The 12052-nt window shown below is 45.4% G+C and overlaps 1 pseudogene across 1 annotated transcript; it reads left to right on the top strand.

Moving 5' to 3' along the window:
- Positions 1–201: 201 nt before the first annotated feature.
- LOC147342180 (cytochrome c oxidase assembly factor 7 pseudogene) lies at positions 202–845 on the top strand (annotated as a pseudogene). The gene has a single exon (XR_015158000.1). The product of XR_015158000.1 is annotated as a cytochrome c oxidase assembly factor 7 pseudogene (transcript).
- Positions 846–12052: the final 11207 nt, after the last annotated feature.

Raw genomic sequence — 12052 nt, 5'->3', positions numbered from 1 at the left:
AATGTGGCCAGTGAAGGGTTTGTACTAGGAGTAGAAACGTCAATCTTATCATTTTCTTGTTCTTTGTAGTGAAAATGATATGCTGCAAGAGTCTTGTAAAGCCACTTGCACATTTATTTACGTTATTTGCCTAAAACATAAAGTTCCTTTAACCTGGTGAATGAGCCCTGGACTCAGAATGCAAGCAAATGCATTGGGTACTTTGATTTAAAAAAAAAAAAAAAGAACTGGGCTAGCGAGAGCCATGGCGGGCTTGGTGGACTTTCAGGACGAGGAACAGGTGAAGTCCTTTCTGGAGAACATGGAAGTGGAGTGCAACTACCAGTGCTACCGCGAGAAGGACCCGGACGGTTGCTATCGGCTGGTGGACTATTTGGAAGGGATCCAGAAGAATTTTGATGAGGCTGCCAAGGTGTTGAAGTTCAACTGTGAAGAGAACAAACACAGTGATAGCTGTTACAAACTGGGGGCCTATTATGTGACTGGGAAAGTGCCCAGTGAAGCCTGGTTAGAAGGACAATCAGTAAAAGTTTGCTGAAGAGGATACCTTTTTTAAATCTCTGGAACTCTGTGGACTATTTCTGCCTTCACATGGAACATACGGTCTGTGGTAGTCTCAAATTTGAAGAAAGTTTAGCATTAACAGGAATATAAAGTTCCCTTGCTTAAGCAGAGGGGCATTTCTTTAGCCCATTTTCATTAATTTATGGTTTGTAAGTAATATATAGCTGCATTATTATTTTTTAAAAATCTGTGTGCCAATAGTAGCAGTTTAGTTAAATAATGTTACTTCCATCAACTAGAATGTTATTTAACCCATTAAAAAGTAATGTTTCTAAATAGTTTTTGTTGATGTCAGGAAGAGTTTATAATATAATATTCAATGAAGAAAGCTGAACAGAAAGTTATGTGTGAACTCACCTGTACAATATGGAAAAATAAAAATGTTCCTAGATGTTAAAAAAACAAAACAAAAAACAACCAAACCAATGTAGGCCCCATGCAGCACCACGGGTCAGGGGGCAGCCACAAATATCAGGTGAAGGAAAGGATGAACCTTGACGTGTTGACCATATGGACAAGGCAGAAATTCACAGTGGTGCTCACCAGAGTAGCAGGTAATAAAACACACGTCTAGGGAGGCTCCGAGACTGCCAGCTCAGAGTGCCTGCGTCCGCCCCATCCGGGGACACCACAGGGTGTTTTCGGAGAGCTCTTCTATGTTGGCAGAGTTTCTATATTACACATCCTGTCTGCCCAAAGCAGGAACAGAACTCGACTTATCAGCTGGCTCGGGGAGGGCACAGGTGTCACTTACCAGAGAGGCACTTACAAGAGGCTTACTCAAGAGGGAACAAGGAGAGCCTGGAGACCACTCTCTGGTTACACTGACTGCAGAACACGCAGCTTCCGGGCAGCAGGGCGGCATGACGGGCATCCATGGTTAGTGTCACTGGGGTGAGCCATCTCCCTAGGTCGGGGGCAGTGGGGCTCCCAAGGCAGCCCTGTGGTGTGTCTGGCCATGTTTCTGGCTGTTTCTCCTCCCTTCTTGCCTCTCTTACCTGCCCAGAGATTCTATGAGCTTTCTAAGAATCTTTTAAATAATTCTCTCTCTTATTTTTTGCTCAAATTAGCTAGAGCATTCTATTGTTCATGAGCTGGCAAGTTGACAAAAACTACATTAAAGGCAAACTCACTGAACTCTAGTGAGAAAATGGTACCTGTTGCCTTCCCTTAATAAAGCAGATAGTGCAGGACTTCCCTGGTGGCCCAGCAGTAAAGAATCTGCCTGCTGATGCAGGGACAGGGGTTTGATTCCTGGTCTGGGAAGATCCCACATGCCACAGACCAACTAAGCCTGTGCTCCACAACTACTGAAGCCCGAGCACCTAGAGCCCATGCTCTGCAACAAGAGAAGCCACTGCAGTGAGAAGCCCCTGAACCACAATGAGAGAGTAGCCCCTGCTCTCTGCAACTAGAGAAAGCCTGCCCTCAGCAATGAAGACCCAGTATAGCCATCGATAAATAAATAAATCTTTTTAAAAAAGAAAATAAAGGAGATATCACAAAAAACAAAAGCAAAAAGTAACATGAGAAGGACTCTGAATGTAGGAAAAAGGAAAATACAGACATAAAATGCTATCATCGATACCATACTGGTCCTAAATTTGAATCAGAAATATCAATGTGAATTTTTTGGGTGTTTTATCTCTTTAAAAAATTTCCTAGCTTTGTCCTCCAAAAGCCCCAGAAACAGTGACTACCTCAGTAGTGATAAACATCCCTGGTGGCCCGATGATTGTCTTGAAATGCTGTTTTTCCCTAAAAGATAACAGTTCAGTTGAGTCGCTCAGTCGTGTCCGACTCTGTGACCCCATGAATTGTAACACACCAGGCTTTCCTGTCCATCACCAACTCCCGGAGCTTTCTAAAACTCATGTCCATCGAGTCGGTGATGCCATCCAACCATCTCATCCTCTGTCATCCCCTTCTCCTCCTGTCTTCAATCTTGCCCAGCATCAGTGTCTTTTCCAATGAGTCAATTCTTCACATCAGGTGGCCAAAGTATTGGAGTTTCAGCTTCAGCATCAGTCCTTTCAATGAATATTCAGGACTAATTTCCTTTAGGATTGACTGGTTGGATCTCCTTGCAGTCCAAGGGACTCTCAAGAGTCTTCTCCAACACCACAGTTCAAAAGCATCAATTCTTTGGTGCTCAGCTTTCTTTATCGTCCAACTCTCACATCCATACATGACTACTGGAAAAACCAGAGCTTTGACTAGATGGACCTTTGTCGGCAAAGTAATGTCTCTGCCTTTTTATATGCTGTCTAGGTCAATCATAGCTTTTCTTCCAAGGAGCAAGTGTCTTTTAATTTAATGGCTGCAGTCATCATCTTCAGTGATTTTGGAGCCAAAAAATGAAGTCGCCCACTGTTTCCATTGTTTTCCCATCTATTTGCCATGAACTGATGGGACCAGATGCCATGATCTTAGTTTTCTGAATATTGAGTTTTAAACCAACTCTTTCACTCTCCTCTTTCACTTTCATCAAGAGGCTCTTTAGTTCTTCTTCCCTTTCTGCCATAAGCGTGGTGTCATCTGCACATCTGAGGTTATTGATATTACTCCCGGCAATCTTGATTCCAGCTTCTGCTTCTTCCAGCCTGGCATTTCGCATGATGTACTCTGCATATAAGTTAAATAAGCAGCAGGGTGACAATATACAGCCTTCACTTACTCCTTTCCTGATCTGGAACAAGTCTATTGTTCCATGTCTGGTTCTAACTGTTGCTTCTTGACCTGCATACAGGTTGTTTCTCAGGAGGCAGGTAAGGTGGTCTGGTATTCCCATCTCTTGAACAATTTTCCACAGTTTGTTGTAATCCACATAGTCAAAGGCTTTGGCATAGTCAATAAAGCAGAAGTAGATGTTTTTCTGGAACTCTCTTGCTTTTTTGATGATCCAACAGATGTTGGCAATTTGATCTCTGGTTCCTCTGCCTTTTCTAAAACCAGCTTGAACATCTAGAAGTTCGTGGTTCAGGTACTGTTGAAGCCTGGCCTAGAGAATTTTGAGCATTACTTTGCTAGAGTGTGAGATGAGTGCAGTTATGTGGTAGTTTGAACATTCTTTGGCATTGCCTTTCTTTGGGATTGGAATGAAAACTGACTTTTTTCAGTCCTGTGGCCACTGCTGAGTTTTCCAAATTTGCTGGCATATTGAATGTAGCACTTTAACAGAAGCATCTTTAGGATTTGAAATAGCTCAACTGGAATTCCATCATCTCCATTAGCTTTGTTCATAGTGAGAAAGGAGAAAGGAGCAGTGACCCCACAAGAGACTGACCCAGACTTGCCTGTGAGTGTCCAGGAGTCTCCAGCAGAGGCGTGGGTCGGTGGTGGCCTGCTGCAGGGTTGGGGGCACTGAGTGTGGCAGTTCCTGAAGGGGACCTTTTGACAGAGGTCGCCATTATGTTCATTACCTCCACCATAATTGGGCTCAGGTCAAACAACAGGGAGGGAACACAGCCTCACCCATCAACAGAAAATTAGATTAAAGATTTACTGAGCATGGCCCCGCCCATCAGAACAAGACTGTTTCCCCCACAGTCAATTTCTCCCATCAGGAAGCTTCCATAAGTTTCTTATCCTTATTGGTCAGAGGGTGGAGAGAATGAAAACCACAATCACAGAAAACTAATCAAACTGATCACATGGACCACAGCCTTGTCTAACTCAATGAAAAGACAACAGGATGTCTTGGAAAAATGGCTGATTGCATGTGTAGGCACAGAATGTACAAGGTGCACCCGAAATATCTGGCCAGAAGGCAAAGAATGATCAAAGAGAAGGAGGAATAGATCAAAAATGAGTCAGAACTCACTTAAAGACATTCCTGCTGGTCACAGAGGGGAGAGTTTGAACATCAATAGCATAAAAATGGCAATGAACCAAAACATATCAAATAACCAAAACATATTAAATCCAAGAAGCCATAATAATACAAAAACAAAGCAAACACCAATTGGTTCCTTTGGAAGATGCTAGGGAGCTGACTATTTTGAAAACTGCTATAGAGGGAAAGTCAGGCCTTTAGGACAGCAGGAGAAGAGGGTGAGAGAGGATGAGATGATTGGATGGCATCACCAACTCAATGGACGTGAGTCTGAGCAAATTCTGGGAGATAGTGAAGGATGAGGGAAGACTGGCGTGCAGTCCATGGGGTCACAAAGAGTTGAATGTGACTTGGTGACTGACCAACAACAACAGGCCTTTACTCTCCCCTTCCTGTAGAAACAGTACCACCGGGTAACCACATAGATGATAAATTTCTCTATTTAGAAGTATTCCAGCATGTAAATAAACAAGCGGTGGTAAGTTAAAACACTACTGGTTACACTTCCTGAATTTAGAGTCTAAGCATGGAACTAGCAAAACAGAATGAGATCGTCAGACACGGACCTCACTTGAAAGACACATCACCACCTATTAAGCATCTTCCCTCCAAAAAACAATCAAACTGGGACTTCCCTGGAGGTCCAGTGGTTGAGACTCTGCGCTTCCACTTCAGAGAGTGCAGTTCCATCCCTGGTTGGGGAACTAAGATCCCACATGCCATACAGTGCAGCCAGAAAATTAATTAAAAAACAAAAAACAAACCTTTATCTGATTAAGCCTCTGCTCAGTCACTTCAGTCAGAGAAGGCAATGGCACCCCACTCTAGTACTCTTGCCTGGAAAATTCCATGGTCAGAGGAGCCTGGTGGGCTGCAGTCCATGGGGTCACGAAGAGTCGGACACAATTGAGCGACTTCACTTTCACTTTTCACTTTCATGCATTGGAGAAGGAAATGGCAACCCACTCCAGTGTTCTTACCTGGAGAATCCCAGGGATGGGGGAGCCTGGTGGGCTGCCGTCTACGGGGTCGCACAGAGTCAGACACGACTGAAGCAACTTAGCAGCAGCAGCAGCAGTCACTTCAGTAGTGTCCGATTCTTTGTGACCCCACGGACTGTAGCCCGCCAGGTTCCTCTGTCCACGGGATTCTCCAGGCAAGAATACTGGAGTGGGTTGCCATTTCTTCCTCCAGGGGATCTTCCAGACCCAGAAATTGAACCCGTGTCTCTTGTATCTCCAGCATTGGCAGAAGGATTCTTTACCACTGAGCCACCTGGGAAGCCCAGGCCTCTAGATACTACAATTTGTAGAAAATACAAATGGAGAGGAAATTCACTAAATAGACAACAATTGGAGAAGACAATCCACAAAAATCCTGACTGTGGAAAGTCTGCAGGACAAATGGTTTGATTTCTCTAGTAAATAAATCGCAAAGGAAGAAAAAAGGGAATCTCTAGATTAAAAGAGACCTAAAAAACATATTTAAAACAAAAGAGACAAACCAAAAGCAGGTTGAAGCTAAACCCTGATGTGCAGAGATTCAGGCCTGCATGATAAAAACCATACTGAAAAAACACACAAGTAATCCCCAGAGAGGTGGGTACAGAGCTAGTCAGGGGGGAAGTGGGGTTGTTTGGGGACTGCACACGGAGGGCTCAGGGTAGGCTGTGTTGACAAGATACTGTTGCCTGAGAGTAATCCGGAACACTGTGTATTTATTTCATGCTGTTTTCTATATTTGTGTTGCATTTAACAATAAAAAGTTTTAAGTGATAACAGAAAACCAGAAAACGTTTTCACTTATTCGTTTAGTTTTAAAATAATTTAACACTTCATAGTATGTATCTCAAATTATCTTGTTCTTTAAGTGTTTACTCCCCCTGACCCCTACAACTACAATGTAAGCACCCATGACAGGAGGAACAGTTTCTGAAAAGGAACATTTTCTATCCTATAGGTCCTTGTATCCTCCATGCTAGAGCAGTACCTAACATGCTGTAAATATACAATAAACATGTTGAATGAATGCTGAATAAAAGTAAGTAAATCAATAATCCAACAAACATTTATTGAGTATGAGCTGGGGAATAAGCAGATACCAATCCTGGCCCTCAGGAGCTTTGTGGGGTTTTTTTAAATTTTATTATTATTTTTAAAATTTTTATTTATTTATTTTTGGCAGTGCTGGGTCTTCGTTGCTGCTCCAGCTTTTCTCTAGTGGTGGTGGGTGGGCTTCTCATTGCAGTGGCTTCTCTTGTGGAACACAGTTTCCAGGGCACACGGGCTTCAGTAGTGGGGGCTCGTGGGATTAGTTGCCCGGTGGCATGTGGGATATTCCCGGACCAGGGGTCGAACCTATGTCCCCTGCTTTGGCAGGTGGATTCTTTACTACTGCACCACCAGGGAACTCAGGTGCTTTGTGTTTCAAGAGGTGGCTGATGCAGCGCCATGTATCTGTCATCACAACCGGCTGGAGTAGAACCAAGTGGAAGAAGGCAGTGCTTCTGGAGGTCATGTGTAGTCCTGGAAGGAGAATATGGTGGCTTGGAATAGAGAGACACAGTAGAAAAATCAAGGACTAGACAGATTCCAAATATTTTTTTGGGTAAAACTGACAGATTTGTTTCTTGTGGCTGAGTGGGACAAAGAAAAAGAAGTCAGTGATGTCGTGTGTGTGTGTGTGCGCCCGCATCATGGAGTGTTTTTTTTTGCATCAATTTTTATTTTGTTTTGAAGACCCCCACAGCATGCGGGGGTCTTCATTTCCCAGTCAGGGATCAAACCTGTGCCTTCGGAGTCTTAACCACTGGATCCCCAGGGAAGTCCCCAGAGATGTCTTTACAATTTTTTCATTAAATGGATGAATCCAATATTACTAAGATGGGCAGATCTGAAGTAACATAAAAGAGAGACACTCATGACACTGAAAGCTGCCCTCCCCACTCCGCCCACAAAAGGAGTCTCATACCACCTCCCAGGCTCCTTCAGTATCCCCTCTTATCTCATGGAGCTGTGAATGCCTTGCATGTAGAAGGCACCAGTGCTGTCATTTGAATGCAATGTGCATGCCATGCATTTACTGTGATGCTGGGCTGAGAGAAGGCGATGCAGGCCAAGACCCTTCCCCTACACTGTGTCGCATCAGCTGAGTGCACACCATGCGTGTGACAGAGGAAGAAGTGTAACCACATGTCCTGATGCTAAACCCGCTTGCTTTAATCCTCATAAATTATGCATGTGGGTAAGTGCTTCTGTTCCTAAATGGTAATTGAAGAAACCTCAAAGCAGCCTGTCGGATATAGTTCTCACGCTCCTAAGGGGTGTGTCCAGACTCTAACCCGTGTCAGCCTCAGCCTGTGTCACACAGCCTCCACCATCACCTTTCTCTTCCCCCACAAACACTCCACGACCAAAGCTGCCATCCCCTCCCCCATAAGTCCTGCTCTTCTTGACCCCAGGACTCTGTCCATGGGGGCCTCCTCAGAAGGCTGCTCCAACCACCCAAACATCCCTGGGGCCAGAGCTACTTAGAGGGTATCCACAGGTGGACCTGGCCACAGGCTGAAAGACACTGGCTTCAATGGGTGTTGACATGGAAGGGAGTAGGGGCCATGTCAGGCAGCTCCAGATCAAAAGTTTAAAATCACCGAGCTCTGCTGCCCAAGGTGATGAGATCAGGTGCAAACCCGGGTGAGGCAGATCATGCCAGGCCTGCCTGCAATTGCCACTCCTGTGAGGACCAGTTTGCACTCGAGTCTGGTGTGGGGGAGGTCTGGAAAGAGCAGGGGAGAGCAGAGTCAACCTGTTAGGGAGCCCTCATCCATGAATGTATCTTAACTTTCTAGAACAAGGACTGTATTTGACACCTACTTCCCTGTACAGGGTAAACATGAACTAGATTCTAAATACCCATTGTCTGGTGGGCACAGCCTTCTCCCTGCAGGACGCCCACCCACACCCCTGGCCTTGACAGCAACACTGCATCCTCCTGGCGTCTTCCCCATATCACCCCACCCTGCCTTCTCTCCTTGTCCCGGTGAAATCCAAATTCAGCCCAAATGTCACTCCTATGAAGGTGTCACAGGCAGAGTTCATCTGTCCCCCTCAGTTCCCCCAGAATCCGGAACTCTTCTCAACTAGAGCTTGCACACCAGGGCGTCTTGATTTTCCTGGTCCACGTAAGAGCTCTCTAGACGTGGCTGCAGGGAAGCACGAGGCCATGAAACTGATGAGCATGTGAGCATATCATGAAGATCAGGCTTCTGCTCTTGGCTTTTTTCACGTACCATTTAGGAACAGAAGTACTGACCTCACATGTCATGAGTTTAGTGTCAGGATATGTGGTTACACTTTTTCCTCTGTCACACGCATGGTGTGCACTCAGTAAGCTGACAGGACACAGTGTCACGGGAAGGATCTTGGCCTGCATCCCCTTCTTTTGATCTGGGATTGCAGTAAACACACACATGCACATTGCATTCAAACAACAGCACTGGTGCCTTCTACGTGCAAGGCATTCACAGCTCTGTGAGGTAAGAGGGGATGCGGAAGGAACCTGGGAGACAATATGAGATCCTTCTTTTGTGTGTGGGGTGGGGGTGGAGTAGCAGTTTCAGCGCCATGAGTGTCTCTCATTGTCATTACTTGGGATGGGTTACTTTCAGTCATCTACCCTATCTGAAGAACACTGCATCGCTGGTGACTGTAAAGCACCTACTCTGTACACCTACAAATTCCGTAGACGATTTTGTCCCACTATGCAGAGAATTACATTCTGACATCTTCTATTTAGCTTGAGAGTGCTTCATACGGCAGAAGGCGGCAGATTTTTTTTTTTTTTTTGCTATTCAGTGGACATGATTTACTAGCTCCAATCAGTGTGCTAGGCCCTGAGGACTCAAAGGTGCATAAGACATTGACAGAAATGCAAAGAAAAGGTGATAAATACCACGATTTATCTCTGCTCACTGCAGCGGGCTGCAGGGTGATGGGGGTCTTGCCTAGACGACGTTGGGGTTGTTCATTGCTTCCTCATGCTCCTGCCTGGAAGAGGTGTGTATCATTTGCCATTTGTCATATCCCTGCCCACAGCTAGCCATATGGCCACATCTAACTGCAAATCCTAGCCTGTGCCTAGAAGGCAGAGACCTAGAAATATTCTGTGAAGAACACAAATGACTATTGTTGTGGCAGGTGACTTTCTCCTGACGTGCAGAGATGTCTGTGAAGGAGAAAGGCTTCCAGTGGGTGAGAAGCATTAGGAAGAGCGCAATAGTGGGGAATTCTAGCTGCAGAGAAGAAATCCCAGTAGGAGTGCTGGGAGATGAGTTAGCAAAGGAAAACAAGTCACACTGTGACAGCCAAGCAAGGAGGTCCAGGATTCCATCCAGGAGACACCGTGGGCTTCATTTATCTATCTACTGACTGCGCTGGTCTTTGTTGCAGCTCTCGGGCTCTCTGCGGGCTCACTTAGTTGTAGAATCTTTGACACGTGGAATCTTCCTGGATCAGGGATTGAACCCGTGTCCCCTGCATTGGCAGGCAGATTCCCAACTACTGGGCCACCAGGGAAGTCCAACACTGAGAGTTTTAAAGGAGCTGTGGTGTAGGATGAGTGACCTGACTGCCGTGTGTAGGAGAGATAAAAGGGTGGCCAAACTGGAGGCAGGAGATCCATTTGCTTATTCTTATTATTTTTAAATGCATCACTTTGTTCTCCTTGTAGGGTGGCCAGATACTGCAGACCTTGAGCATGTGACAGGCACGTGGTTTCTTCAATAAACCTTGGAGCTTCCGTAGTTCTCCTGGGGCCCACAGACTGCATAGTCCTAAAGAGTCAAATATTAAGCTTTCTCGGCAGCCACACCTTCCTTTGATGTTTGGGTTATTGAACATAAACAATGTGTCTTCAGCATCGTCCGTTTCTGTTTCTAAGAGTGCTAGCTGTGCTTTCTTCTTGAGGAACAGTCTGACTCCACCTTGAGCAATTTCTTCGTCACAGTTTCCTTTCGTCTTTGTATATTCTAGCATGTAGGGAAGGCCATTACAACCCCTGGTTGGGACACCAACTTTCAAAACTATGTGTTCAGGCTTATCTTTTTAAAATATATATATATTTAATTGACTGTACCAGGTCTTAGTTGCGGCATGCAGGATCTTCTTCCCTTGTGGCTTGTGGAATCCAGTTCCCTGACGAGGAATTGAACCTGGATCCTCTGTACTGTCAGTGTGAAGTCTTAGCCACTGGACCAGCAGGAAAGTCCTCAGGCTTATCTTTAAGAAGTTGTTTTATCTTACTTACTTCTGAAGGTGTCCTCTTGCTCAGACAGTGGCCCGGACTAACGGAGCTGACATCCTCCCTGTCTAGGTGCCCCAGTGCCTCAGGCCAGAGCACGGCACCACGACTTCTCTCCATTGACACAGTGGGCACATTCTCCATTTGATTCTTACACTAATACAGGCAAAATGAATCCGCCTGCAATGCGGGAGACCTGGGTTTGATCCCTGGCTTGGGAAGATCCCCTGGAAGACGGAAAGGCTACTCACTTCAGTATTCTGACCTGGCGAATTCCATGGACTGTATAGTCCATGGGGGTCACATAGAGTTGGACACGACTGAGTGACTTTCACTTTCACTTTTAATCCAGGCAAACGTGGGTAAGAGCTTGGAGTGGGATCCTCTGAATGGAGAGGAAAGAGAGGCTGCTACACATCACCAACTTAAGAGAAAGACTTGGTGAGGTCTGGAACAAATTACATACGAGATGCAAAGGAGGGTGGAGAGTCAGAGATGACTCCCAGGTTTGGAGCCTAGGAGAATGATCATATAACTGGAGGAAACAGTGCAAGATGGACAAGTCTGGGAAGGACATTCAGAGCTTCCTGACTGCAAGTTCAGTTCAGTTCAGTTCAGTTGCTAAGTCGTGTCCAACTCTTTGAGACCCCATGGACTGGAGCACGCCAGGCTTCTCTGTCCATCATCAACTCCTGAGCCTACTAGAACTCATGTCCATCAAGTTGGCGATGCCATCCAACCATCTCATCCTCTGTCGTCCCCTTTTCTTCCTGCCTTTGATCTTGCCCAGCATCAAAATCTTTTCAAATGACTCAGTTCTCTGCATCAGGTGGCCAAAGTATTGGAGTTTCAGCTTCAGCATCAGTCCTTCCAATAAATATTCAGGACTGATTTCCTTTAGGATTGACTGGTTGGATCTCCTTGCTGTCCAAAGGACTCTTAAGAGTCTTCTCCAACATCACAGTTCAAAAGCATCAATTCTTCAGCACTCAGCTTTCTTTTTTTTTTTTTTAAATTTTATTTTATTTTTAAACTTTACAATGTTGTATTAGTTTTGCCAAATATCGAAATGAATCCGCCACAGGTATACCTGTGTTCCCCATCCTGAACCCTCCTCCCTCCTCCCTCCCCATACCATCCCTCTGGGTCGTCCCAGTGCACCAGCCCCAAGCATCCAGTATCGTGTATCAAACCTGGACTGGCGACTCGTTTCATATATGATATTATACATGTTTCAATGCCATTCTCCCAAATCTCCTCACCCTCTCCCTCTCCCACAGAGTCCATAAGACTGATCTATACATCAGTGTCTCTTTTGCTGTCTCGTACACAGGGTTATTGTTACCATCTTTCTAA

Source organism: Bos grunniens, chromosome 29 (genome assembly GCF_055505025.1).
Source record: "Bos grunniens cultivar Pamir isolate PY7600 chromosome 29, Bosgru_T2T1.0, whole genome shotgun sequence".
Taxonomy (NCBI): Eukaryota; Metazoa; Chordata; class Mammalia; order Artiodactyla; family Bovidae; genus Bos; species Bos grunniens.
The sequence above is the reverse complement of the archived record's forward strand: the minus strand, read 5'-3'. Positions and strand labels throughout refer to the sequence as shown.